The following is a 27,922-nucleotide window of genomic DNA, read 5'->3' as shown; positions in this document are numbered from 1 at the left end:
ATGTCACAAGAACAAACTAGTGGGCTTAATATGGATAATCCTTTTTACCAACAAGCACTTGTTCAGCATTTGGAAATAATTGGTAGACAATTGAGCAACCTAGCTGACCGAATTAAAAGATTTGAGTAGAATAGTGGGAATGGTAGACAAAACACAAATGAGGGGCAGAATAGGGCTAGGGGATCTAGAGTGAACAATGCACCACCTATAGATGATTGGGGGGATGAAAATGATGATGATTCTGATGAAGAGGATGACCAGCACTCTGCAGCACATGATGACCACCATAGACCGAGAGGGATGAGAGGTAATAGGGGTGGAAGAGGTGGAGCCAGAAACTTGAGAAGTGGTAATATGGAGGAAGCAAGAGGGAGAGGGAGAGTGGATGGTAACATTAATGGGATCAAGATGAAAATTCCACCATTCCAAGGCAAAGCCAATCCGGATGCATATTTGGAGTGGGAGAGAAGGTTGATCTCATTTTTTATTGTCACAATTATAGTGAGGAAAAGAAGGTGAAGCTTGCAGTAGTTGAGTTTATAGATTATGCCATAGTTTGGTGGGATCAATTGCTCACTAAAAGAAGGAGAAATGGGATGAGGGGTGTTGAAACTTGGGATAAGATGAAGCAAATCATGAGGGACAGATTTGTACCTCAACATTACTATAGGGAGTTGCACCAAAGGTTGCAAGGGCTGGTGCAAGGAAACAAAAGTGTGGAAGAATATTTCAAGGAGATGGAGATGGCTATGATAAGAGCCAATGTAGAGGAGGATAGGGAAGCCACTATGGCTAGGTTCCTAAAGGGGCTGAATCTTGATATTGCCAACATAGTGGAGCTACAACACTATGTAGAGCTTGATGACATGTTAAATATGGCGATCAAGATAGAAAAACAACTAAAGAAGAAGAAAGCATTCAAGATGGGTGTAGGTATGAATTCGAGCAACAATGCTCCATGGAAACCGAATTGGAAAAAGGGTGAAATTTATGATTCCAAGGCTGTTTCTAAGGAAAAGAAAGAGGAGACTAGGGGTGGGGAAAGGCCTAGTGTGACTGAGAAAGGCAAGGGACATAATACCTCTACTGGAAGAACTAGGGATATCCAATGTTTTAGGTGCCTAGGGAAGGGACATTATGCATCTCAATGTCCTAACAAGAGGGTGATGGTGATGAGGCAGAATGGGGAGATCGAATCAGAAGATGATGATGTTGATGATGATGATGCTAGTGAGAGTATGCCTCCTTTGGAGGAAGCTAGTGATGTAGAGCATGCCGTGGGAGGTAATATTCTGGTGGTTAGGCGTGCACTAAGTGCACAAGCAAAGGAAGAAGAGGGAGATGCACTACAAAGGGAAAATATTTTCCACACTAGATGCTTGGTGAATGGTAAAACTTGTAGCATGATTGTAGATAGTGGTAGTTGTGTGAATGTTGCCAGCACACTCATGGTTGCGAAGCTTGGCATGTGCACCATGAAGCATCCTAGACCATACAAGTTGCAATGGCTTAATGAATGTGGGGAAATTAAGGTGAACAAGCAAGTGATGTTGGGTTTTTCTATTGGAAGGTATAAGGATGAGGTGTTGTGTGATGTGGTGCCAATGCATGCTGGACATATTTTGCTAGGGAGACCATGGCAATATGATAGGAAGGTAGTGCATGATGGATTTAGGAATAGTTACTCCTTTGATCATGATGGACGAAGGGTTACTTTAGCAGCATTATCACTCGCACAAGCTTTTGAAGATCAATTAAGGATAAAACAGACCATGAATGAGCAACAACAAAGAGAGGCCGAGCTAAGAGTGCAAAAAGAGAAAGAAAGAAAAGAAAGAGAGGAAAAAGTAAGAGGGAAAAATGAGGAAGAGAAAGAGAAGAGAGAAAATTCCAAAAGAGTGAAACCAAAAGGAAAGGGCTCGGGGTAAAAGGAGAGTTGTGAGAAGAGTGGAGAGAATAAAGTCAGTTTGCTAGCAAAAGCCAAGGATGTGAGGACTGCATATTTTTCTAGTATGCCAATGGCTTTGCTAATTTGTAAGGGAGCTTACACCAATGTTTCTAACCTTGACCAATCCATTCCTAGTTGTGCTTTGCCCTTATTGCAGGAGTTTAAGGATGTCTTCCCTGAAGAAATACCTAATAGGCTACCACCAATTAGAGGCATAGAGCACCAAATAGATTTTGTGCCTGGAGCTGTAATCCCAAATAGGCTAGCCTATAGAACCAATCCGGAAGAGGCTAAGGAACTTCAAAGACAAGTGGAGGAGCTTCTAGCAAAAGGCCATGTTAGGGAGAGCATGAGCCCATGTGCCGTACCCGTTCTTTTGGTGCCTAAGAAAGATGGGAGCATGCGCATGTGTGTGGATTGTAGAGCAATCAACAAAATCACTGTAAAGTATAGACATCCCATACCTAGACTTGATGATATGCTTGATGAGTTGCATGGTGCATGCATATTTTCTAAAATTGACTTAAAGAGTGGTTATCACCAAATTCGCATGAAATTAGGGGATGAATGGAAAACTGCCTTTAAGACTCAATATGGACTATATGAATGGTTAGTCATGCCATTTGGCTTGACCAATGCACCTAGTACATTTATGAGGCTTATGAACCATGTGTTGCGTGCTTTCCTAGGAAAATTTGTTGTAGTGTATTTTGATGATATCCTAGTATATAGCCAAAATATGCATGATCATTTGCTGCACTTGAGACAAGTCTTTGAGGTGTTGAGAAAAGAGCACTTGTATGCCAATCTTAAGAAATGCACTTTCTGTATGGACAAAGTTATTTTCTTAGGATTTGTGGTGAGTGGCAAGGGAATTGAGGTTGATGAGGACAAGGTAAGAGCCATTAGGGAGTGGCCTACACCTAAGTCTGTGAGTGATGTGAGGAGCTTCAATGGGTTGGCTATTTTTATAGGAGATTTGTAAAGGACTTCAGTACCATAGCCTCACCCTTGAATGAAGTTGTAAAAAAAAATGTGGGATTCAAGTGGGGGGAAGAACAAGAGCATGCATTTAATTCACTTAAGGAGAAATTGTGTTCTGCACCTTTACTTGCTTTACCTGATTTTTCTAAAACTTTTGAGATTGAATGTGATGCCTCTGGAGTGGGTATTGGAGCTGTTTTGAAGCAGAAAGGAGACCGATTGCCTACTTGGTGAGAAGCTAAGCGGGGCTACATTGAACTACTCCACTTATGACAAAGAGTTGTATGCTCTAGTGCGTGCACTTGAGACTTGGCAACACTACTTGTGGCCGAAGGAGTTTGTCATTCATAGTGACCATGAGTCACTCAAGTACTTAAAGGGGCAGAACAAGCTCAACAAGCACCATGCCAAGTGGAGTGAATTCATTGAAGGTTTCCCATATGTGATTCAATACAAGCAAGGCAAAGAGAATGTGGTGGCTGATGCACTTTCAAGGAGGTACACTTTACTTTCCATGCTTGACGCTAGACTTTTAGGCTTCGAACATGTGAAAGAAATGTATGCTAATGATGATGACTTTGGGAAAGTGTTTGCCTTTTGTGAACATGCTGCATATGATAAATTCTATAGGCATAATGGTTTCTTGTTTAGGGAAAATAAATTATGTGTGCCTAAATGCTCAATTAGAGAGTTGTTTGTTAAAGAATCACATGCTGGTGGTTTAATGGGATATTTTGGGGTTGCAAAGACCTTAGAAATTTTAAAGGAACATTTTTATTGGCCACACATGAAGAGGGATGTAGAGAGAGTGTGTGCTAGATGTGTGGCTTGCATGAAGGCAAAGTCCAAAGTAAGGCCGCATGGTCTATACATGCCATTGAGTGTTCCTAGTGAACCTTGGGTAGATTTATCCATGGATTTCATTTTGGGTTTACCTAGGACAAAGAAAGGCCATGATAGTATTTTTGTTGTTGTTGATCGTTTTTCCAAGATGGCTCATTTCATACCATGTCACAAGACTGACGATGCATCTTACATTGCTTCTTTGTTCTTTAGGGAGATAGTTAGATTGCATGGCATTCCTAGAACAATTGTTAGTGATAGGGATGTGAAATTTCTAAGCCATTTTTGGAAAGTCTTGTGGGGAAAATTAGGAACAAAACTTTGTTTCTCCACCACTTGCCATCCACAAACGGATGGGCAAACAGAAGTTGTCAATAGGACCGTGGGCACTCTTCTACGTGCAATGATTAAACAAAACTTGAAAGCTTGGGAGGAGTGCATACCATTCGTAGAATTTGCATACAACAGGTCTATGCATTCATCTACTGGTTATTCACCATTTGAACTTGTATATGGTTTTAACCCACTAACTCCTTTAGATTTGTTGCCTTTGCCTACTAATGAGCTTGCTAGTTTAGATGGCAAAAGGAAAGCTGAAATGGTGAAACAAATGCATCAAAAAGCAAAGCAACAAATGGAGAAAGTGAATGAGAGAAGGGCAGCCCAAGCTAACAAGGGGAGAAAGAAGATGGTGTTCCAACCTGGTGATCTTGTATGGGTTCACTTGAGAAAGGAGAGGTTTCCTACACAAAGGAAATCAAAACTTCAGCCTAGGAGTGATGGACCTTTTGAAGTGCTAGAGAGAATTAATGACAATGCATATAAGATAAACCTTCCAGGTGAGTATGGTGTAAGCGCTTCATTTAATGTGACTGATCTTGCTCCTTTCTATGCAGATGATGACAATTCGAGGACGAATTCTTTCGAAGAGGGAGAGGATGATGAGGAACCGGTTGCACCAATTCCACACCAAGGGCCAATAACTAGAGAAATGGCTAAGAAGCTTCAAGGCTTGGTGCATAAGCACATCACCAAGTCCAACCCCTTGCATGTATTCGGTTTGGACTTGGAAGAGGGAAGCCAACCTTGCTGTACATTCCTTTGCATATTTGAGGAGCCAAGAGACCAAATGGCATCCGTCCAAGTTGGCATACATGTGGCAGCCACCTCAGCAAATCCATCCTAGTTGGCATCCAATGTGGCGTCCATGTGGAGTGCCTAGGTGGCAGCACAATTGGCAGCCCATCTCCACCAACTTTTTGAAGATGCTTTTGTCCATTTTGCAAAGATTGAAAGCCATAACTTTGTCCAAGAGCTCCAGCCACGCTTCAACTATTTATAGGAAAAGCAAAGTTACTACTTTCAACTTCAGGACAAAACATCCCTTTTCAGATTGTCTCTCATTTGTAGGCTGCCAAATCTGACTTTTCTATTAATGTTTGAACTTTGTATCTATTTTTGGAGAGATTTGTGTATTAACCAAGACTTGCACATGTCCCATGGTTGTTGAAATGTCTTGGCAGAATACACCAACCCATATTAGCCTTCTTTTGTTTCATTTAGAGAACAGAATTCATATGGTAATTTTTTGAGCAAAATTGCTGGAGCTTTGCTTCAAAGTTCTTCTTAGAACTCTCTCCATTTTTTTTTCTTAGCAAATTCTTGCTTTGATTTGTTAAGTTTTATTATATGTTCAAGGTTGTTCATTAGCATAGGTGAATTGGTCTTGTTCTTGGCTGTCTTTCTTGGGAATTATATTTTCAGTTCTCCATCTTCAAGGTGAAGGGTTGAAGGTTCAAGGGAGTTTCTTGGCTTGTTTTGAAGACGGTCCTTTGGTCTTTCTTTTTAGTGGAATCAGCTACTAAGGGTAGAGACCGTATCACCGAGGAACAACACAGAATCTAGAAACGAAGAATTACAGAAAAAAGACGAAACAAAAACCTATACTCCGCATGTGACAACTCTAGGTGCACACTTTCCCATGAATCTAAAGCCTAAGCTCTGATACCACATTTGTCACGACCCAACCTATGGGCCGGACCGGCACTAGGACCTAGGCCTGCCTAAAGCCCCCGAGGCCCATTGTAAGCCTAACTATTCCTCAACCTAACTCAAAGGCCCATTTGGGCCAAAATTCAAGAATTCAACTGGACAGAGTTCGGCCATAAAATGGACCATTTAACGGGGAGTTTTTGACTCGTCGGACCTGTAAACACAATATATAATAAATTAGAGAGCTCAGCTCACCCTCCACATAATCAAAATGTCATAATTTTCATATTATAACAGCAAAAAGGTAATTTGGAGCACTTACACACCCAATGCTATCAAGCAATACATATATGGGAGCTACTCCCCTATACAGCCCTCTTAATCCAACCTCTGTCAGCGAGTGTCTCTCAAGCCAAACTTTCGCTTAATAAACCAAATGCGGGGTCCCAGTGAGTGTCTCTCAAGCCGTGTTTACCTCAAAGGATCGGGTCCCAACGAGTGTCTCTCAAGCCGTGTCTACCCGTCCTGTCCATATCTAATACCATACAACAAGTACGCCATGTAAATACACTACTCCAAATTACCACAAATAAATCCGTGGCACTTCAACAATTTTGAATGCAATATAAAACATGCCTAGTGTTTAACTACATAGATACATATTTATAAGTGATGCATGGGCATGCTTAAACATATAATAATATCAAAATTACAATTAAAATTAATATTTTACTCACAAACTTGAACCGAGGTCACTGCGATGGCTGGGCGGAGGAGGAACGCTGTCCCGGCTCACCTGACAATTTCATTGAAATTATTTAATATATTTGACTCAATACGAGTTTAGAAAGACCAAAGATACCCTAAGTTATGTTGAAAATCTGACAAAGTCTCCCCTATACCTATGACCTACCCAACCTGCAAAATGGTTTAAATAACACTTCTAACTCAACCCATATCTCATCATCATTATAAGGCCCCTCCTGGGCCCTCCAAACCAAGCAAAAATCACAACATCAGATAACTTAATTATAAGACTTCAAAACTAATATTTTTAAAAAACTATCCAAACTAACTTTAAAAATTCTATAAACCTGCCCCGCGGTCCTTAACAATATTATAAGGCTATTGCAATAGGAATCGTAATTTTCTTATCATCCACGAATATTTTATAAATTTTATTCTAACCCAGTACAAGGCAAAAATTGAGTAATGTGGAGTTCGAGTTTACCTATGCCAAATCTGACATCTGGAACGTGTCCAGAACGTCTGAAAATGGTGGGGTAGCCTATAATCTTGACCTGGTTCTGAAATGGTTCCAGTAGCTTATCTGCTCAATCCGAAATTACAGATCCGGGCGACGATCGAATTTCCCCGAAATGAAAGTACATACGCGAAGTCCATAATATCAGGGTTTGAATAATATATATATATATATATATATATATATATATATATATATATATATATATATATATATATATATATATATATATATAATAATTATTTGAAAATTAGGGATCTTACACTTTTATAATAATAAGTTTATTTCCTCTAATGAATGTTTACTTGATATGTAATTGAATTTTAACTATTCCCATGTAGTTTTCCGTAAAAGAATTGATAAGATAAAAAGCAATGATTTGTTTAAAATCCCTTGTAGCATAATTAATGGGTTATCAATAGGTGTAGTTTGGTAATTCATTAGGTATGCTATGGGAACATGTCATGCCTTACAAGGGATAAGGTGTGACAAAAGTACTGTGAGTAAATATTGATTTTACTTATAATTGTAATATTATTATGTATTCAAGGCATGTTCATGCATCACTTATAGAGATATGTACATAGTTATTAGCTACGCATCCCTTGTATTGCATTTGTTTTCGATGACATTGTTGTGGTTGTTGCTTTATGGCGATCTAGAGCCACATGTGTGAGTTAGTGTGCATGTGATGTGTATATGGATATGGGTAGGACAAATAGACACGGCTGGAGGTTGACTCTCTGGGACTCGATCCTTATTACAGATAAGTCGATGTAGGCACAGATCGAGTTAATCTCGCTGGCCCTCGCATTTGAATATTAAGAGAAAGTCCGACTTTGAGTTGATCTCGCTAGTAAAGGTTGGAACTAAGAGAGCTGCATAGGAGATCAGCTCCCATATATATATGTGTGATTATGGATTTGACGCGCGGGTGTGTGAGTGTTCCAGATTGCCTTTGGTATGACTATGACTTGACTTGTTTGAATTGTGTGAAGATGTTAGATTTCATACTTAGACATGCATTAGCTTTAGATAGTTATAGAAATTATATTTAAAATTAATATCTTACTCTATGAGTCGCACGCTCACTCCTGTTCATCCTATTTTTCTAGGCTACAAGAAGGGTTTTTTTTCCAGAATAACCTGTTTTCTTCCTTGCATATTTATTAGTAGTTATTTATCTGTATTATTATTTTCCAAAATTGAGATCTAGAACTCCACACTTGTTAGCAGTAGTAATAATCTTGTCAGGAGCTATGTAAATTTAAGTTTTGGTGTTTTTAATAAATGAAAATTTTTTTAATGATATTTAAATTGTTTGACAATGGTGGTATCAGAGTTGAGCTAGTCTCCCCTAACTTTAGCATCTGATGGATATTGGGTTGGTTTGGCCCGAATAAAAGTATAATATTTTATTTTTATTTTATTTGCATGTTAGGCCTTAGATTTTGGCCTTGATTATGGATTTTGGAAATAGTAATGCTTACTATGGGCCTCGGAGGTTTAATGCCGGCCTAGGTCCTAGTGCCGGTTCAATTTGTGGGATTGAGTCATCATAAAATGGAAGAGAAAAGAAGAAGAAAGAAAGTAAAAAAGAGAAAACGTGGAGAAAGGGTATGTTTTCTTCACAATTTTTGACAATTTCGATGTATCAGAATTTTTCGGGTAACAAGAAATTACTTGATTTGATGATATTGATATGAAATTGTATGATTTTAATCATTAAAAAATTTATGACTGATGACTTATTGATGAATTTGATGAGATTGTATGAATATTTTTGGGTATCAGAACTTTTTGGGTAACAAATAGGCTAGACACAACTAGGATATTTTTCCAGGCTACAGGAGGAGTTCTTTTTCAGAATAACCTGCTTCCTTCCTTGTAGGTTTATTAGCAGTTATTGAGATCTAGAACTCCACATGTGTTAGCAGTAGTAATAATCTTGTCAAGTGCTATGTAAATTTAAGTTTTGGTGTTTTTAATAAATGCAAAAAATTTTTATGATATTTAAATTGTTTGAATTGATGAAGGAGCAACTACTATTTTGCGCATAGTGGGAGGGGACACAAGAGATTTTTCTATCTCAGTTGGATTATACCAAAGTTTAGTTGTAAGCTCTTACCTTTTTACATTAGTTTTAGATGAATTGACGAAACATATACAAGAGAGTATCCCTTGGTGCGTGATGTTTGCTAATGATATTGTCCTGATAGATAAGATATGAGAAGGAGTCAATAGAAAGCTGAAGTTTTGAAGAAGCACTCTAGAGTCAAAGGGCTTTAAGTTAAGTAGAATGAAGATAGAATACATGCATTGCAAGTTCTGTGAAGGCCGAACTAGGGATAGGGAAGGAGTTAGTTTGGATGGAGTAGTATTACCCCAAAGTAATCACTTTAAATATCTCGGCTCAATCCTTCAAGTAGATGGGGGATGTGAGAAGGATGTTAGTCATAGGATTAAAGCCGGATGGTTGAAGTGGAGACGTGCCACAGGAGTTTTATATGATCGCAAGATTCCCAATAAGTTAAAAGGAAAATTTTACCGTACAGCCATACGACCGGCCATATTATATGTAGTGAGTGTTGGGCACTAAAGAAATCGTATGTGTCTAAGATAAGAGTAGCAGAGATGAGAATATTAAGGTGAATGAGTGTCCATTCTAGACTAGATAAAGTCCGTAATGAGAATATTAGAGAAAAGCTAGGAGTGGTGTCAATTGAGGATGAGTTGAGAGAAGGGAGATTGAGGTGGTTTGGTCATGTGAAGCGTAGACATACACAGGCTCTAGTTAGACAAGTAGAGTACATTAAGTTAGAGGATAGAAAGAAAAGTAGGGCTAGACCTAAACTGACTTAGAGGAGAGTAGTAGAACATAACTTAGTAGCATTATATATTTCCAAGGACTTAACCCAAAATTGTTTAGAGTGGAGAAAGAGAATCCATATAGCCGACCCCAAATTTTTGGGATAAAGGCTTAGTTGAGTTGAGTTGAGTTGAAATTATTTGAAAATGGTGGCATCAGGGTTGAGCTAGGCTCCCCTAACTTTAGCATCTGATGGATATTGGGTTGGTTTGGCCCGAATAAAAGTATAAAATTTATTTTCATGTTAGGCCTTAGATTTTGGCCTTGATTATGGATTTGGAAACAGTAATGCTTATTATTGGCCTCAGGGGTTTTATGCCGGCCTAGGTCCTAGTGCCGATTCAGTTTGTGGGATTGAGTCATGACAAAAAGAAAGAGAAAAGAAGAAGAAAGAAAGTAAAAAAGAGAAAACGTGGAGAAAGGGTATGTTTTCTTTGTAATTTTTGACAATTTCGATGTATCAGAATTTTTTGGGTAACAAGAAATTACTTGATTTGATGATATTGATGCGAAATTATATGATTTTAATCATAAAAAAATTTATGACTGATGACTTGTTGATGAATTTGATGAGATTGCATGAATATTTTTGGGTATCAGAACTTTTTGGGTAATAAATAGGCTAGACGCAACTAGGATATTTTTCCAGGCTACATGAGGAGTTCTTTTTTAGAATAACCTACTTCCTTCCTTGTAGGTTTATTAGCAGTTATTTATCTGTATTATTATTTTTCAAAATTGAGATCTAAAACTCCCCATGTGTTAGCAGTAGTAATAATCTTGTCAGGTGCTATGTAAATTTAAGTTTTGGTGTTTTTAAGAAATGAAAATTTTTTTTATGATATTTAAATTGTTTGAATTGACGAAGGAGCAACTACTATTATGCGCACAGTGGGAGGGGACACAAGAAATTTTCTTATCTCAGTTGGATTACACCAAGGTTCAGCTGTAAGCCCTTACATTTTTAAATTAGTTTTAGATGAATTGATGAAACATATACAAGAGAGTATCCCTTGGTGCTTGATGTTTGCAGATGATATAGTCCTGATAGATGAGACACGAGAAGGAGTCAATAGAAAGCTAGAGGTTTGGAGAAGCACTCTATAGTCAAAGGGCTTTAAGTTAAGTAGAATGAAGACAGAGTACATGCATTGGAAGTTCTATGAAGGCCGAATTGGGGATAGGGAATGAGTTAGTTTGGATGGAGTAGTACTGCCTCAAAGTAATCACTTTAAATATCTCAGCTCAATCCTTCAAGTAGATGGGGGATGTGAGGAGGATGTTAGTCATAGGATTAAGGCCGAATGGTTGAAGTGGAGACATGCCACTGGAGTTTTATGTGATCGCAAGATTCCCAATAAGTTAAAAGGAAAATTTTATCGTACAGCCATATAACCGGCCATGTTATATGATAGTGAGTGTTGGGCACTGAAGAAATCGTATGTGTCTAAGATAAGAGTTGTAGAGATGAGCATATTAAGGTGGATGAGTGGCCATACTAGACTAGATAAAGTTCGTAATGAGAATATTAGAGAAAAGGTAGGAGTGGTGTCAATTGAGGATAAGTTGAGAGAAGGGAGATTGAGGTGGTTTGGTCATGTGAAGCGTAGACATACACATGCTCTAGTTAGACAAGTAGAGCACATTAGGTTAGAGGATAGAAAGAAAAGTAGGGGTAGACCTAAACTGACTTGGAGGAGAGTAGTAGAATATAACTTAGAAGTATTACATATTTCTGAGGACTTAACCTAAACAAGGAATCAAGCCACAATTAATGCATCCCAAAAAAAGCCCTTTCCAAAATCCCATGCTACTCCCAAGAATATTTTAGTAAGGTAACTCTATGGAACACACCCAACACCAAAAATCCAAATCTCAAGCCACATTGCAATTCAACTTAAACTACCTAAATCCACTTCAAGCCATTCAACTTTAACACATAGAGCATGCACACATACTCAATAGCCAAAATCTTTAAACAATGAAACTTTTAGGCAATGAGAAATACCTTTTAAACTATATTGATGATTGTACTTTTCTTCTCATAGCTAGTGTGACACCCCTTACCCGTCTACAGTGTAGCCGAGCAAGTTATGCCACTCAGTGTGCCGGAGCACCAGTTTATGTTTCTATTACAATTTATCCCTTTATAATTCATTTATTTTCAATTTTGATAAATCTGAATTTATCCGCAAATTTTAAAAAAATCCAGCAGAGTGCCGGCTGTAAATTAGAAAAACAGTTCTTCTGAACCTGTTTAAAACACTTCTAAAATAATTTCCAAATCCAAAATCCATTATACACATTCAAGTCAATCTCAAATCTCAATCTCAAATCACAATACTATTTTCAAAAACTTTTCTGTTCACTTTATCATTTGAAGCATATTCACAAATAATTCTCAACATTTCATTTATCAACATACATAATGCAAAAAACCTCAATAATATGAAATTTCATATATTTACATTAATAAATAATTATAGGAGTTTATAGTTACAATCCAAACTAATACAAAATGCAAAATACAGAAGGGTTGTGACACCCCTTATCCGTGTACAGTATACCCGAGTAAGTAATGCCACACGGTGTACTGGCACACTCTAATATATACCTTAATTTGTATCATGCTTTTGAAGCTAATTTATAAAATATGATTTATTTAAGCCATTTATCGAAATTATTATTTATTTGAGGTTCCGAAAATTTTAAAGAAAATCCGGCGGAGTACCGGCTAAAAATGGAGAAAAACAGTTCTTCGGAACCTGTTAAAAACACTTCCAATAATTTCCAAACAATCCCAACTTCAATTTATCAACAAAATCTCAATATTAGGATCTCAACAACATTTCAATTCCAGTACTCAATCATCCATCACATGTGATGATCACATATAAATCACAAGTAAACATTTACTTTTCCATTCACAAGTACAATTTTCATAATTTACATAAACATCAATATACATTACACAAGTTTAATTACATATGAAGAAAAATCAATATTTAAGTTACAAAATGTCAAAATGACACCTATTGTCCTACCAATGCACAGCAGAAGTTGAGGTGACACGGACATCGAGCGAATCGCGGATGGACTCACCCATCGTGGTCTCTGGGCTCACGATCGGGATCTCCAGTACCTACGCGTGGCAAAAGCAACGCGCTAAGCAATAATGCTTAGTGGTGCAATAATATAATAGAAGAAATAACATGAAGTAAATATGTATTGCATGTGGATGTTTTGTTTGTTTTGTATTTGTATATCCATTCATTTCGTTACTTTGCCCACTTTCATTCATGTAGTTGCCCAAGTAACCTATACTAGATGACTGGACTAGATAACCGGTAAACTGGCACTGGGTACCTAGTACCTCGGGCCGTCACACCATCGGTCACATATGCATCTCCCGGTGTGCAACAGAACAACTAATAAGCTGTAAATAATATCAGGCACAAGGCCAAGTCTCAATACAAAGTCAGAATGGCTAAAAGCCATGAAATCACAGAATGGCATATTTCCATGTGCAGTACTGCTAACTGAACCCTATTGGCATGCCAAACTATCCAAACCAATCTTGTTAGGTATACTAGGGCATTTGAAACTTTTAAATTCTTTAATTTGTGAATTTCAAGTTTTGGTGTCACTATTCACCTTATTGGTCAACAAAAATGTTGACTTTTAGAATAAAAATATGTATATTGACTTTGGCACTCCCTACATACCACATTTGGCATTCCAAACTTGATGGCATTAAGCATTTATACCATTTCAAAGTTTAAACCAACACAAGCAGAATTTTCAGTTTTGGTGAGTCAACTTCACTGTTCCATTGGACACTATTACTGTGGAAATTTGAAGAAATGTAAAACATGAAAGTTGTTCCTTATTTTGTCTAGTTGAATTTCTTTTTTTGAATCACTCCATTTGGAGTTTTGTAGCTCCAGATATGGCTCAAAAACCACAGCTGGCCGGATTGCCAATCTGCAGAATTGACCATATCTACAGTAACAGAAACAGTAAATAGAGTCACTTGGTTGGATGGGTTCTGGCCATAATTTGGGGTAGGTTCCTTCATAAAAGTTGTTTTTCTATGTCTTAACTTGTTGCTGTAAAAATTTCAGGTCAATTGACCAAATCTACAGTGAGTTATGGCCAAATGAACAGTTACTGTTCATTTGGTCAATTCTGCAGAATCAGTTCAGGGTATCCGGATTGGGGCCAAGTTTTGGTCCTCTTGCCTTGGTCTTTTGGGCATGGTTTCTTCAGAAAAAATGTGCCATTATAAGCCTAGTTTCATGTCCAATTGGCCAAACACCAATTGGATCAACACAGCCCAAGTTATTTCAGTACAAGTGGACTGAAATTTGATCCCTATCTTTCTTTGTCCTAGGGACTGCAACCTCACTTTGGAATCCCATTCTTCATTCTATTTGTTGGTCAAATTACCTAAAATGGTCACTAATTGACCATTAAAATGCTCTCTAATAATTTCCTAAACCAAGTTTACATTTTGCTCACAAAACCCTAATTCAAATCCATGTTTTTATACAATATGTCTTAGTTAGCTTTTTAATCATTGTTCTTGTATTTATAAACTTCCAACATAACTCTAATTCACTTCAAGCTCATAAAAACACTCCCTCCTATTCCATAGCTAGGGCAGCCGAAATTCACAAGCTCAAACACATAGGTTTATGTTCATTTAAATCACAATTCTCACTAAGTTTCAAGTCCCAAACCATGAAAATAAAGAGTTTAATGAATATAGGTGCACTAACCTCAAGTGGCAGAATTTTTCCAAGCCCCAAACTTCAATTTCCTTCCTCTTGTTGGCTGCCAAGAGCTTGTTTAAGGTGTGGGGTAAAGTTTTAATGAAGAGGGGTTAGGGAAATATGGTGGAAATGATGGAGATCTAAAGCTTGAAAAAGCTTGAATGGAGGTGGCTATGGAGGTGAGTTTCGGCTGGTCTTTTGGGGAGGGTGGCTGCTGCAATTTCTTTCTTATTTTGGTCTTCTTTTATGTCTTTTAATAGTTTAGTCAAATGGTAGATTAATTGTGATTGGTCATAGTTTATAAATGACATCATCAAGATGTCATAAATGAGCTTTTCTTGATTTTTCTTTTCTTTTCATCACTACTCAATTTCAATTTAATTTCTAGTAATATTTCTTCATATTTTATGTCATATTAATTATTTACTTAACTGGACAAGTCGGCCAAAAATCACCTCTGAAGGCGAAACGACCAAAATGCCCTCCGTTTGGCTTAACGGGTCAAAATTGTCTGTACCAATTGAAAAATTTTTCTAGGTATTTTCTTGGAATTCTAATGCCATAGGAACCTCAATAACCCTTCTCTGGAGTCCCAAAAATTATTTTATAATTTTTCCCCCCGGGTCTAGGGCTCCTCGTAGCGAGAACCGCAACTTCCCTCCGGTTACTCATTACTTGGGCACCGGCTCGTTTTACTTGGTTGTATTTTATTTCTAAAATTTTTACTAAATTTTTCTTATTAATTTTTGAGTTAATTATGGTTCCTGACTTTAGTTTAAATATTTTTCCGGACATTCTAGCTTTCTGGACCGACACCGGTCACCGGAACAGTAGGATGTACGGAGTGGTTATCGGGAGGGTGTTACAACTCTTCCCCTCTAATTTAAATTTCGTCCTCGAAATTTACCTGATGCAAAGATTTGAGGGAACTGTTGCCTCATCGTCTCTTCACTTTCCCAAGTTGCCTCCTCGGTGTTGTGGTGCCTCCATAGCACTTTCACCAATGGAATTTGCTTGTTTCTCAATTCTTTCACTTCCCGAGCCAAGATCCGTAGAGGTTCTTCTTCGTATGTCAAATCCGGCTGTATTTCAATTTCTTCTCTGGAGATGACATGTGAAGGATTTGAGCGGTATCTTCTGAGCATAGACACGTGGAACACATTGTGGATCTTGTCCAGCTCTGGTGGTAAAGCTAGCCTATAGGCCACTGGACCCACACGTTCGATGATTTCATATGGGCCAATGAACCTAGGGCTCAACTTACCTTTCCTTCCAAACCTCAATACCTTCTTCCATGGTGACACCTTGAGGAACACTTTGTCGCCAACCCCATATTCTATTTCTTTCCTCTTCAGGTTGGCATAAGATTTCTGTCTGTCTGAGGCAACCTTTAAGTTGGCTTTGATTGATTTTACCTTCTCCTCACTGCTTTCACTATGTCTGGCCCTACCAGTTTGTCTTCGCCCAATTCAGTCCAGCACACTGGAGTTCTACATTTTCTCCCATACAGTGCTTCATATGGGGCCATTTGGATGCTAGCTTGGTAGCTATTGTTGTATGCAAATTCTGCCAGTGGGAGGTATCTATCCCAACTTCCCTCAAACTCAATGACACAACTCCTCAGCATATCCTCAAGGACCTGACATATATTTCATGTTATTGTTATCATTTCTATTCAATATTTGTATCAATTTCATTGGTTTCAATTGTTTACCTGGATTAATTTTTCTGATTGTCCATCCGTCTGAGGATGGAAAGCTGTGCTGAAATGGAGTTGTGTACCCAAGGACTCATGCAACTTCTTCCAGAATCTTGATGTAAACCTTGGGTCTCGATCAGATATGATGGAAAGTGGAATTCCATGCGATCTAACTATCTCAGCGATATACACTCGCTAACTTCTCCGTGAGTAGTCACCCTAATCGCGTAAAGTGTCTCGACTTTGTCAATCTATCAACTATCACCCATGCCGCATCATGTTTCTTCCGGTGAGAGGTAGACCACTTACAAAATCCATGGTGACCCGATCCCATTTCCATTCGTATACGTATAGGTCAGAGCAAACCCGATGGAACTTGATGTTCCGCTTGACTTGTTGACATGTCAAGCATTTAGTCACATAGTCACCTATATATCTTTTCATAACAGGCCACCAATACTTAAGCTTCAGGTCATGATACATATTTTTACTTACTGTGTGCATAGCATATACAATGATTTGTTCCTCTTTTATAATACTGGTCTTCAATTCCCCATCATCCGGTACACAGTCTTCCTTTGTAGTACAGACACCCATCCGCTTTCACCTCATAGTCATTGCTTTTCCTCCGAGATCTTGCTCATAATAGCCATTAACTTCTCATCCGCTTTGCCCATCTAAAATCTATCAGCGAGTTTGGCCTCACTTGTAACTCAGCCAAAATAGCTCCATCTCGAACCAAAGATAGACGGGCATTCAATGATCTCAAGGTTGTCATGGATTTTCTGCTTAAAGCATCAGCAACTACATTTGCCTTCCCAGGATGGTAGTCAATTACACAGTCATAATCCTTCAGGAACTCAATCCATCGCTCGCTCTAAGGTTGAGCTCCTTCCGGTTGGCAAGTATTTTAGGCTTTTGTGGTCTGTAAATGTAGCATTTTTCACCATACAGGTAATGCCTCCATATCTTCGGTGCGAAGATAATTGCTGCAAGCTCTAGATCATGGGTAGGATAATTCTGTTCATGTGGCCTTAGCTGCCTGGAAGCATAAGCGACCACCTTCCCTTCTTGCATCAATACACATCCTAACCCATTATGTGAGGCATCACTGTAGACCATGAAGTCTTTTCCTGACACTGGCTGTGTTAACACTGGTGCCTCTGTCAACATAGCCTTCAATTTCTCAAAACTGGTCTGACATTTGTCATTCCAGTCAAATCTGACATTCTTGTGTAACAACTTGGTCATTGGAGCAGCTATTAGGGAAAATCCCTTCACAAATCTTCTGTAATACCCAGCTAGCCCCAAGAAGCTTCGACCTCGGTTGTATTCTGGAGGCTTCCATTCCAAAGATCGCTTCTATTTTCTTGGGATCCACCCTAATCCCATCAGCTGACACTATGTGTCCAAGGAATGCAATCTCATTCAGCCAAAAGTCACACTTGGACAACTTAGCATACAGTTTCTTTTCTCTCAAGGTTTACAGAACAATCCTCAAATGCTCATCATGTTCTTCCCTGGTCTTGGAATACACCAAAATATCATCAATAAAGACCACTACGAACCGATCTAAGTGTGGATGAAAGATACGGTTCATAAGGTCCATGAATGCATTGGTGCATTTGTTAGGCCAAAGGGCATCACTAGGAACTCATAATGCCCATACCGGGTCTGAATGCGATCTTGGGCACATCTACATCCTTTACCTGAATCGATGATACGATGCGAGATCAATCTTAGAAAATACTCCTGCTTCCCTTCAACCGATCAAACAGATCATCAATTCTAGGCAACGGATATTTATTCTTCATACCACTTTATTCAATCACGGTAATCAATGCAAAGCCTCAAAGTCCCATCCTTCTTTTTCACAAACAAAGACCTTGGAGCTCCCCATGGTGACACATCTGGGCGTATGAACCCCTTTATCTAACAACTCTTGCAACGAAGTTTTCAACTCCCTTAATTCTGGGTGCCATCCTATAAGGAGCAATAGAAATGGGTGTCAGATCCGGCAGTTGTCTCAATAGCAAACTCGACTTCCCTTCTCGTGGCAAACTGTGCAACTCTTCAGAAATACTGGGAAGTCTCTCACTGTGGGTATGTCACTCAGTTTGGCTTAACACGCCCAAAGATCCACCACATGTGCTAGGTAGGCTTCACCTTTTCTCATCATTCTTCTTACAATCGTGGTCGAGATGACATTAGATGTAAAATCTGTCCTTTCCCCACAATGATGATCTCATTACCCTCTGAAGTTTGCAGAGAAATCCTCTTCAATTTGCAATCAACTATTGCCTGATGACGTGACAACCAGTCCATTCCCAAAATCACGTCAAACTCGTGGAAGGGTAACTCAATCAGTCGCCAAGAATTCATACCTGAATCCTTAACGCAACCCTTGTATACTTTGTTCACTACCACACTGTGGCCCAATGGATTAGTGACCGTAATGTCTTGGTCACTCTCCTACCAATATCCCCTTTCTACGTAAGTTGATGCAAATGTAGGAATGAGTAGATCCCGGATCTACCAATGCATGCAAAGTATTGTAGAGGGAGAACGCACTCGATGACGCCCGAGGCATCTTGCTCCTCCCGAGCTCGGGGCATAATTTACGGCAGCGATGCATTATCCGCCTCTCTGCCGCTCGGATGCAGCCTCGTGATGGTCCCACCTGCGTCAGTTGCGATTTTCTACCTCTCTGTGGTGCAGGAGCAGGTCTATCTGCTTGTGTTGGAGCAGTTGTAGTGGTTCTACATGGACAATTTCTCAGCTGATGCTCTGTCGACCCACATCTCAAGCAGGCACCGATTACTCTCCAACACTCCTTGTGCCATTTAAGGCGTGTGGACATGCGAGAAGATGTTGGGCTGGTCCTCGAACCCATCCTCGGAGAGCCGCCACCGATGGTGTGGACCGACTCTCCTAGGGGTGAATCGTGGCTGGGCCCCGAGACCGACCACGACCATGTGGCCGAGTGAACTCGTGCGTGGACCCTTGAACTTCTTTCCAAATGCGGTGAGCTAGACCGACCGGTCCCCTCTTCTCGCTCTCCTTCTCAGTCCGCTCACCGATTCTCACTTTTTCAACTCTTATTGCGCTTCCACTAGCTTGCTAAATTCTGTGATTCCCAAGGCAGTGAGCTGGATCTTGATGTTGTCATTTAGTCCCTCTTCAAATCTCTTGCACCTTTCAGCTTCATTAGGGACTATCTCCCTTCCATAGCGGCTCAATCGAACAAATTCCTTCTCATACTCGTCCACTGACAACTGCCTCATCCTTAGATTAATGAACTCTCTTCTTCTCTCTTCCGTATACAATACCCACATATTTCTTCTTGAATTCGGAGAGGAAGAAGTCCCAAGTTACAGCTTCTGGCTGCACTTCACTGGACACAGTGTCCCACCATTCGTAGGCATCGTCTTGTAACAAGGATACAGCAGCTTCTAAGTTCTGCTCTGGGGTGCAGTGGAGTTGTTTTAAGACTCACTGCTCGCTTAACCAATTTTCGGCCGCAATGAGTCATCTTCCCTCTTGCCAAGAAATCCACCGCCCCAAACTTTCTTAGCCTTTCCAGTGTGATTTACTGTGGAGCCGGTGGTGGTGGTGGTCTGCATTACCCGCCATTTGTCCGAAGAAGTCGGCCATTTGTTGGAACATAGCCTATGGAGGCCGAAAGGTGCTCTGCTGAGTGTGAGTAGGTTCTCCCCTACCCCCGCCTCACTGCACGGTGGAGCATGACTCTCCACTTCCTCCTCAACCGCCTCCGAGATGAAGGGTCCATATCCTATTCAAAATAAGAAAACAAACAGATCTGCATTAGTGTCACCTCGACTCTTACAAATGCAATGCATGGTATGGACTCAATCTAGGACTGTAACGCCTAAACCGTGCTCTGATACCACTAAATGTGACACCCCTTACCCGTGTACAGTATACCCGAGTAAGTAATGCCACACGGTGTACTGGCACACTCTAATATATACCTTACTTAATTTGTATCATGCTTTTGAAGCTAATTTATGAAATATGATTTATTTAAGCCATTTATCGAAATTATTATTTATTTGAGGTTCCGAAAATTTTAAAGAAAATCCGGCGGAGTACCGGCTAAAAATGGAGAAAAACAGTTCTTCGAAACCTGTTAAAAACACTTCCAATAATTTCCAAACAATCCCAACTTCAATTTATCAACAAAATCTCAATATTAGGATCTCAACAACATTTCAATTCCAGTACTCAATCATCCATCACATGTGATGATCACATATAAATCACAAGTAAACATTTACTTTTCCATTCACAAGTACAATTTTCATAATTTACATAAACATCAATATACATTACACAAGTTTAATTACATATGAAGAAAAATCAATATTTAAGTTACAAATATGTCAAAATGACACCTATTGTCCTACCAATGCACAGCAGAAGTTGAGGTGACACGGACCGAGCGAAGCGCGGATGGACTCACCCAGTCTGTGGTTTACTGGGCTCACGATCGGGATCTCCAGTACCTACGCGTGACAAAAGCAACGCGCTAAGCAATAATGCTTAGTGGTGCAATAATATAATAGAAGAAATAACATGAAGTAAATATATATTGCATGTGGATGTTTTGTTTGTTTTGTATTTGTATATCCATTCATTTCGTTACTTTGCCCACTTTCATTCATGTAGTTGCCCAAGTAACCTATACTAGATGACTGGACTAGATAACAGATGGTAGCACTTTGGGTACCTAGTACCTCGGGCGTCACACCATCGGTCACATATGCATCTCCGTTGTGTACAGCAGCGCTAACAAGCTGTAAATAATATCAGGCACAAGGCCAAGTCTCAATACAAAGTCAAAATGGCTAAAAGCCATGAAATCACAGAATGGCATATTACCATGTGCAGTACTGCTAACTGAACCCTATTGGCATGCCAAACTATCCAAACCAATCTTGTTAGGTATACTAGGGCATTTGAAACTTTTAAATTCTTTAATTTGTGAATTTCAAGTTTTGGTGTCACTATTCACCTTATTGGTCAACAAAAATGTTGACTTTTAGAATAAAAATATGTATATTGACTTTGGCACTCCCTACATACCACATTTGGCATTCCAAACTTATTGACATTAAGCATTTATACCATTTCAAAGTTTAAACCAACACAAGCAGAATTTTCAGTTTTGGTGAGTCAACTTCACTGTTCCATTGGACACTATTACTGTGGAAATTTGAAGAAATGTAAAACATGAAAGTTGTTCCTTATTTTGTCTAGTTGAATTTATTTTTTTGAATCACTCCATTTGGAGTTTTGTAGCTCCAGATATGGCTCAAAAACCACAGCTGGCCGGATTGCCAATCTGCAGAATTGACCATATCTATAATGTGAATGATAAATAGAGTCACTTGGTTGGATGGGTTCTGGCCATAATTTGGGGTAGGTTCCTTCATGAAAGTTGTTTGTCTATGTCTTAACTTGTTGCTGTAAACCTTTCAGGTCAATTGACCAAATCTACAGTGTGTTATGGCCAAATGAACAGTTACTGTTCATTTGGTCAGTCTAATAGAATCGATTCGAGTATCCGGATTGGGGCCAAGTTTTGGTCCTCTTGCCTTGGTCTTTTGGGCATGGTTTCTTCAGGAAAAATGTGCCATTATAAGCCTAGTTTCATGTCCAATTGGCCAAACACCAATTGGATCAACACAGCCCAAGTTATGGCAGTACAAGTGGACTGAAATTTCAGTCCCTATGCTACTGTCCTAGGGCAGCCTGCAACCTCACTTTGGAATCCCATTCTTCAGTCCATTTGTTGGTTAAATTACCTAAAATGGTCACTAATTGACCATTAAAATGCTCTCTAATAATTTCCTAAACCAAGTTTACATTTTGCTCACAAAACCCTAATTCAAATCCATGTTTTTATACAATATGTCTTAGTTAGCTTTTTAATCATTGTTCTTGTATTTATAAACTTCCAACATAACTCTAATTCACTTCAAGCTCATAAAAACACTCCCTCCTATTCCATAGCTAGGGCAGCCGAAATTCACAAGCTCAAACACATAGGTTTATGTTCATTTAAATCACAATTCTCACTAAGTTTCAAGTCCCAAACCATGAAAATAAAGAGTTTAATGAATATAGGTGCACTAACCTCAAGTGGCAGAATTTTTCCAAGTCCCAAACTTCAATTTCCTTCCTCTTGTTGGTTGCCAAGAGCTTGTTTAAGGTGTGGGGTAAAGTTTTAATGAAGAGGGGTTAGGGAAATATGGTGGAAATGATGGAGATCTAAAGCTTGAAAAAGCTTGAATGGAGGTGGCTATGGAGGTGAGTTTCGGCTGGTCTTTTGGGGAGGGTGGCTGCTGCAATTTCTTTCTTATTTTGGTCTTCTTTTATGTCTTTTAATAGTTTAGTCAAATGGTAGATTAATTGTGATTGGTCATAGTTTATAAATGACATCATCAAGATGTCATAAATGAGCTTTTCTTGATTTTTCTTTTCTTTTCATCACTACTCAATTTCAATTTAATTTCTAGTAATATTTCTTCATATTTTATGTCATATTAATTATTTACTTAACTGGACAAGTCGGCCAAAAATCACCTCTGAAGGCGAAACGACCAAAATGCCCTCCGTTTGGCTTAACGGGTCAAAATTGTCTGTACCAATTGAAAAATTTTTCTAGGTATTTTCTTGGCATTCTAATGCCCTCAATAACCCTTCTCTGGAGTCCCAAAAATTATTTTATAATTTTTCCCCCCGGGTCTAGGGCTCCTCGTTGCGAGAACCGCAACTTCCCTCCGGTTACTCATTACTTGGGCACCGGCTCGTTTTACTTGGTTGTATTTTATTTCTAAAATTTTTACTAAATTTTTCTTATTAATTTTTGAGTTAATTATGGTTCCTGACTTTAGTTTAAATATTTTTCCGGACATTCTAGCTGTCCGGACCGACACCGGTCACCGGAACAGTAGGATGTACGGAGTGGTTATCGGGAGGGTGTTACAAGGGCCACCTATAGTCCTAATGTCCTACCATATGCAGTGCAGATGTGAGGTGACTTTGAACTCCTGATGCAGCTCTGTAGGCTCACCCTGTCTGGTGTCTGCTGGGCTCCCCAGCTAGGTCTTCAGTACCTGCGCGTGGCAAAAGCGACGCGCTAAGCAATTCTACTTAGTGGTGACAATATAAAATAATATAAAATAGCATAAAATGAAACGAATATGCAGAATGTGTGTTTACATTTTTGGTAGACTTTACTTCTGATAGTATTTGCCTTATTACTTGATTAAACTTTGGTAAAGTTTATTATCATTGCCCGAGTAACCCATACTAGTTGACTAGACTAGATAAATGGGTAAACTGGCACTGGGTACTAAGTACCTCGTACCATCACACCATCGGTCACATTGTGTCTCCCAGTGTGCAATAGAACAGCTAATAAGCTGTAATAATGATCAGGGTTAAAACCCAAGCATATCAACTCAAATAACATAGCCAAAGGCTATTATTTCACAGAATGGCATGGGAAAGCCATGAAACACAGAATAGCATGAAGCCATATGTGGTACTGCTAACAGAACCCTATTGGCATGCTAAGCTATCAAAACCAATCTTGTTAGGTATACTAGGGCATTTTACACTTTTGAGTTTTATAATTTTTGAATTTCAAGTTTTGGTGTTACTATTCACTTCATTAGTCAACCAAAATGTTGACTTTTACATAGACAATAGATACATTGGTTTTAATCTCCCAACATACCACATTTTGCATTCAAAATTTGTTGGTATTGGTTGCCAATACCATTTCTAAGCTTAATGTTAATTAAGTAGAATTTTCAATTTTCATGCCTCATGTTTACTGTTCCATTAGTCATTTTTGCAGTGGGAATTTGGCAAAATGATAAACATGAAAGTTGTTCCTTATTTTGTCTAGTTGAATTTAATTTTTTGAATCACTCCATTTGGAGTTTTTTAGCTCAAGTTATGGTCCAAAAACCACAACTGGCCAGATTGAAATTTTTCTGGACTGACCATATCTACAATGCAGTGAATAGTGACTGCAACTCACTTGTTGGATAGGTTCTGGTCATAATTTGAGTTATGCTTCTTCATGAAAGTTGTTGGTCTATATCTCAGCTTGTTGCTGGTAAAATTTCAGATCAATTGGACAATTCTACATTAAGTTATAGCCAAATGACCAAATACTGTTAATTTGGTCATTCTGCAGAAATAGACTGCAGGTCACCCGGATTAAGGCAAGCTTTTGGTCCACTTGGTTTGGTTTTATGGGCATAGTTTCTTCACCAAAGTTGTGGCATTATGTGTCTCGTTTCATGTCCAATTGGCCTTGAACCAATTGAACCTCTACAATTTAAGTTATGGCTGCCCAAACGTGCTGGACTCATGTCCAATTTTGTAGTTCACCATGGGCAGCCACACCAACTGCAATTCCCACTAATCAAACCACCTCATTTCTTGTTTACACATAACCAAATGGTCACTAATTGACCATTAAAACTCACTTCATCATTAAATGATCAAAGTCCCATTTTTCCACCCCAAACCCTAAACCTAACATCTCAAATAATGCATTTAACTTGCATTTCATCAATCCACTTAGTGGGTACATATTGTGGGCTGCCATGATGGTCTTTTAACTTCATTAAGCTCAACACAATCAAACCCTAACCATGGCTGCTGAAAAATATGGGATGGTATACAAGTGGTATTTAACAAATTTCTTTTGAAATTTACACTCACTCAAGTTATTAAACATGTATTCAAAGTGAAAATTAAGGTTAGGTCACTAACCTCAAAGGAGTGAGATTTTTCCACTTGCTAAAGCTCTTGTTTTCCTCTTCTTTTTGCTCCCAAAAGGATCACTAAGGTGTAAAAGCAAGTTTTTGTGTTGCTAGGTTAGGGTTTAGTTGGGTAAAAGTGGGGGAAATCAAGCTTTCAAAAGCTTACTAATGGGTGACCATGGTGGGGAGGGTGGCGGCATGAAGAAGAAGGAGAGGGGAGATCTGATTTTTTTGTTTCCTTTTCCAACCCATTCTAACTCTTTTAAATAGAGTTATGCCATGTGTCAATGTTAGATTGGGTAGGAGAGTTTTAATGACATCATGATGATGTCATAAATCCATTTTCTTTCATTTTCTCCACATTTTTTGTCTATTTAATTGCAATTAAATTTTTGACAATATTTATTTATATTTTATGTTATATAAATTATTTATTTAACTAGACAAGTTGGCTCAAAAATCATCTTTGAAGACGAAATGACCAAAATACCCTCCGTTTGGTTTAACGGGCCAAAATTATCTGTACCGATTGAAAAATTTTTCTAAGTATTTTCTTAGCATTTTAATGCCATAAGAACCTCAATGACCCTTCTCTGGAGTCCCAAAAATTATTTTATAATTTTTCATAAATTTTTTTCTTATTAATATTTGAGTTAATTTTTGGTTCCTTACTTTAGTTTAAATATTTTTCCGAACGTTCTAGCTGTCCGGACCGACATTGGTCACCAGAACAGTAGACTGTACGGACTAGCAAAAATGAGGATGTTACAGCTAGAATTAGGTTGGCATCCCATTGAAACCCTTGACAAACTTCTCTCCACCTAGTGTTCCCAGTATGGATAGCCTTCATCCACCAAACCCAGTGAGTATCATTATCCATTTTGCACATATCATCCACTCTACTTGTTTCCATTGTGTTGACTTTCCATGAAACTTTAGGTTCCTCAAACACAACTATGGGAATGTTGACGTCACCCACCACAGCTATCACTCTGGTATCTCCTTAAACTTTCTGCATTTGCAATGAACTTATTATGACTTGATTGTGCTTGCAGTGACTCCTTCGTCTGCTTTTGCGTTTTCTACTCCAGTTGGAACTTTTTCATTTTTTCAGGTATAACATAGATCTTTTTTTTTTTTTTTTACACAACTAAACTTGTTTGTAGGTAGCACAAGGCACCAGCTCCCTTTTTTCACCATCGCTTATTATTGCATCTCCAGTAAGTCTTTTAGAATCATGACTTACTTCTTGTATGCTTTTCTTTTAAGCTTACCACTGCCTTTCACAAATTACCACAGAGAGATTTCCTTTCGCAGGCCTGTCTATCAATCAAACCAATCCACCACTTGCTACTACCATCATTTTAGATGATCCAGGGTAAGTGTAGTATTTCCACCATTAGCTTTTCTTTCCATGTTCAAACCATAACTTGCTCTTATCTTATTTGAATAGGGCTACCATTATTACTTCCTTTAGTCCTCCTAGTTCTTATCTTAGCCCCAATTGCTACTTCTAAAGAAATTGCTCAATGTGTCCTGTCTTACCCATTGTCTGATTCATATGAAATCCTTCTAGGCAAACAGACTATTTCTTGGGACCTTGGTTTCATGAAATCTTAGCCTCGACTATATGATGGCTGGATGGAATGGGTTAAACGTCTTTGCCCTAAATATAAGTAAATTTGGCCAGATATGTATCTGATGAAGCTCATAGACTTGAGCTTAGTTGATATTATCTATGATGAACCACTATTGACTACTCTGTTGCCATTATGGTCTTAACACTATAATTGTTTCATACTCCCACTAAGACCCATGTTTATTAATTTGAGAGATGTTGTGGCTCTTACTGGTTTATTCATCTATAGAGAAACTTCACTAGTTTTAGTTGTTGATTTAGCATCCACTTAGCCTACTCGAAAATCTAGAACATCCTTTATCAAATTCATCTCACTTCATGCTAGGAAAGGTAACATCATCGATGAAGAACATGTCCTCTTCTTGTGGGGTTTCATCAGCAAGTTCATCTTCTGCCCACCTTCAGGTAGACCATCCTTAGAGTTGTTACCCATAGCTAAGGCATTAGCTGATGGCATACCTTTGAATCTTGGTGAGATATTGTTGGGCCATCTATACTCCTCTTTGGGCTCTCTAGTCAGAGACAATGCTACTTCTAGTGGTTAACATGGCATCTTGTGGCTACTCCAGCTCTGAGCATTTCACTATTTTCCTAATCTCAAGCCATCCTCTCACACTGTCCTACCACACTATTCCTCATACAGTACAACTATAGCTGGCTGCTAGACAGCACTTAGACCTTTAGACTTGATTTACTTCTTTTGATCCCTTGACCCAGATCATCCAACACAATAGTTTTACCTCTTCACTGACCATCTTAATTGGGTCCCATGCTATCTGGATCTTGATTCTATGAGAGCTACTTTTAGCTTAATTGCTGATATTATTATTGAGGTATGGACTAAATTTGTTATTAGTCGACAGCTGTATGTTGGAGTTTTCATTAGCCGACCTCATACTTCTCCTTGTGGCTATGAGCTATATATTCCCTGCTTGTTTGCACGTCAGCTGGGGTATGTTTAGGCTGTACCTTACCTTCCCATTTTACTATCTGGTGGGCTAGCCTTTACTGATAGGATGAGATAGACTTCAATAGATGACATTCATTATGCAACTAAAGAGATCCAAAGAGCACTTAAGCACTTTTTTGCTCGTGATAT

At 38.8% G+C, this 27,922-nt stretch overlaps 1 pseudogene; it reads left to right on the top strand.

Moving 5' to 3' along the window:
• On the top strand, nt 1–27,368 carry LOC131180083 (uncharacterized; annotated as a pseudogene).
• Nucleotides 27,369–27,922: the final 554 nt, after the last annotated feature.

This window comes from Hevea brasiliensis, chromosome 5 (assembly GCF_030052815.1).
Source record: "Hevea brasiliensis isolate MT/VB/25A 57/8 chromosome 5, ASM3005281v1, whole genome shotgun sequence".
NCBI lineage: Eukaryota > Viridiplantae > Streptophyta > Magnoliopsida > Malpighiales > Euphorbiaceae > Hevea > Hevea brasiliensis.
Note: the sequence above shows the minus strand (reverse complement) of the source record. Positions and strands in the feature narration are given on the sequence as shown.